At 37.0% G+C, this 2,500-nt stretch overlaps 1 non-coding gene across 1 annotated transcript in view; it reads right to left on the bottom strand.

Annotated features, from left to right (window-relative positions):
• The window catches only part of LOC127944077 (5S ribosomal RNA), a 119-nt gene extending 11 nt beyond the window's left edge, over positions 1 to 108 (bottom strand). Inside the window, exon 1 of the ribosomal RNA XR_008150215.1 lies at positions 1 to 108. This exon is cut by the window's left edge and continues 11 nt beyond it. This is a non-coding gene — a ribosomal RNA (5S ribosomal RNA).
• Between the last annotated feature and the right edge of the window lie 2,392 nt (positions 109 to 2,500).

Below are 2,500 nucleotides of genomic sequence, written 5' to 3'. Positions count from 1 at the left end.
CCTGGTATTCCCAGGCAGTCTCCCATCCAAGTACTAACCAGGCCCAAACCTGCTTAGCTTCCAAGAGCAGACGAGATCGGGCATAGCCAGGTTGGTATGGCCGTAAGCGAAGACTGCTGCAAAGAGAGGGCTATTTAAAGACCAGCCCATCTAATCGCCAGTACATTATATAAGTAGCAAAGAAAACCCAAAAGCTTAAAGCATCTGGTATTCCTAGGCAGTCTCTCATCCAAGTATTAACCAGACCTAAACCTGCTAAGATGCAGAGATCGGGCATTGAATCTATTTTTTTAGCAAAGTTATTATGTACTAAGTGAAACATTTCCAAAAAGCTTAAAGCACCTGGTATTCCTAGGCAGTCTCTCATCCAAGTACTCACCAGACCTAAACCTGCTAAGATTCAGAGATGGGGCATTGACTCTATTTTTTGGCAAAATTATTATATACTAAGTGAAAAGTTTCCAAAAGGCTTACAGCACCTGGTATTCCCAAGCGGTCTCCCATCCAAGTACTAACCAGGCCCAAACCTGCTTAGCTTCCGAGAGCAGACGAGATCGGGCATTTTTTTTTTTTTTTTTATTCAAAAATTGTCATATTACAACATTCCATAAATATTTTGTACATTAAAGTCTTATTTCCTTTTAAAACAGTCTTTTAACATTTTTTTTTTTTTTCTAAAAAAGACTCATACATACATTTAACATACATTTTAAAAACAATCTAAATCACATTTTTGCATAATACATTAAAATGAAAATATGTCATTTCAAGGAATGGACTCCCTTTTACACTTTTTTTTTAACAAACACTTATTTTTCATCTTTCATATTATAGTAACAAAACAGAACATTTAGAATAAAACACATCTTTATCCTAAAAAAATTGCACACATGTATTTTTGTCTTCTTTTGTTTGACCATGTTTCTTCTGCTCCATTTAACAAACCTTGCAATGTTTAAGATGCAATTTAAAAAACACTCATTATTGACATTTATTAAAATAGCGACCCCTCTTTTCCTTCCTATATCACAATTACTATACATTTCTCCATTCCACAATTTTCTGATTTCATCACTTATTTTATCTTCCCACCTCATTCCTTGTAGACATAACATATCCCTATTTTTAGTCAGACACATCAATCTTTCAAACCTTTGACTTTGGGATAAGTCTCTAGCATTCAATGAAACAATACTTAGAAAACTCATTAAGGAAAACACAGGATAAACCAAAAACCACCACTCAATTAGTTTCATTGTCTTTAAAGAAAACATGTCTTGCTTCCCCCATTTCCACTTTTCCTCCTTTCCTTTAGCGCATCTCTTCTTATTTTCTGCTTTTTAAGAACCTTTTGAATGTCAACTCCACCTTTTGTTCTTGCTTTTACACCTCTATTCAGTCTTTCTATTCCTTTATTTTCCAAACCAAAAATCCTCTCCCCATTTTCCACTTCTCTTACCTCCGGCAGTATCTTCATTCCCTTATCCTCATCCTTTTCTTGACCTTTTTCATAGTCCATCCCAGTCGTGTCCACTTCTTCCTTTTCCTTAGAAAAGTCTTTGTTAATCAAAATTCTTTCCTCTTTGTCTACTCTTTCTCCCTTCTCCATTCCTTGTTCTCCATCTTTGCTCTTTTCTTCATTCTCATCTTTGTTGGTTTCCTCCTCTTCCTCATTGTCCTGTTCATCTTCCTCTCCTTGAGTCTCCCGCAGTGAATCATTTAAATGATCAGTTGCAGTATCTCCCATCACCTCCTGTACGTCCATATTTGTGTCCTCATTTACCTCATGTCCCATCTCACATCTGCATCTCATGATTGCTTTGTCGCAGCCTTGGCACCGTGGGACTTTGCAGTCCCGCGCATAATGCCCCTGCTCAAAACAGTCTCGACATTTGAATTGCGGACAGTCCTTTTTCTCATGTTCCACACTTACACAGATCCTGCATGTCTTCAGCTGGTTGTCATGAATCACTCTGTAGTACTGCACTCCTTCTTCAGTCATGAACCTGGTATTATATGGCAAAGATGTCACTTCTTGTGGAAACTTTACCTTTAGAAAACGTGTTCCGTCCGCCACTGTTGTCCCCGGATGATATCTTCTTCTTAGAGGCAAAATGGGAGTTACTCCCCAATTTATCAGTTTTTGAATAATTTCCTCATCTTCTATATAGCTGGGCAGACTCAAGAAAGATACCATTCTTTCTGTTGCACACAGTTTCCTTATCTCACATTCTTTTCCGTTAATCATGATTCCATTCAACAGTAAACCACAGTCCAACTCACTTTCCATAGTCATTTCAAATTCATTGTTATTCTTTCTTCTTAGTCCGATCAGTTTTCCAATTCCTACTTTCTCTTCAACTGATTTAATGATCATTATTACTGTTGTGTGTTCTATATCTTTTACAGTCATTGTTAATGTTGCTTCTTTTCTGTATTGCCTCTGATACTTTGTTTGTTGGCTCAACCTCTTTATCATTTGCTGTCGTTGAGATAAATC

The sequence above is a fragment of the Carassius gibelio genome, chromosome A22 (assembly GCF_023724105.1).
Source record: "Carassius gibelio isolate Cgi1373 ecotype wild population from Czech Republic chromosome A22, carGib1.2-hapl.c, whole genome shotgun sequence".
Lineage (NCBI taxonomy): Eukaryota > Metazoa > Chordata > Actinopteri > Cypriniformes > Cyprinidae > Carassius > Carassius gibelio.
Note: the sequence above shows the minus strand (reverse complement) of the source record. Positions and strands in the feature narration are given on the sequence as shown.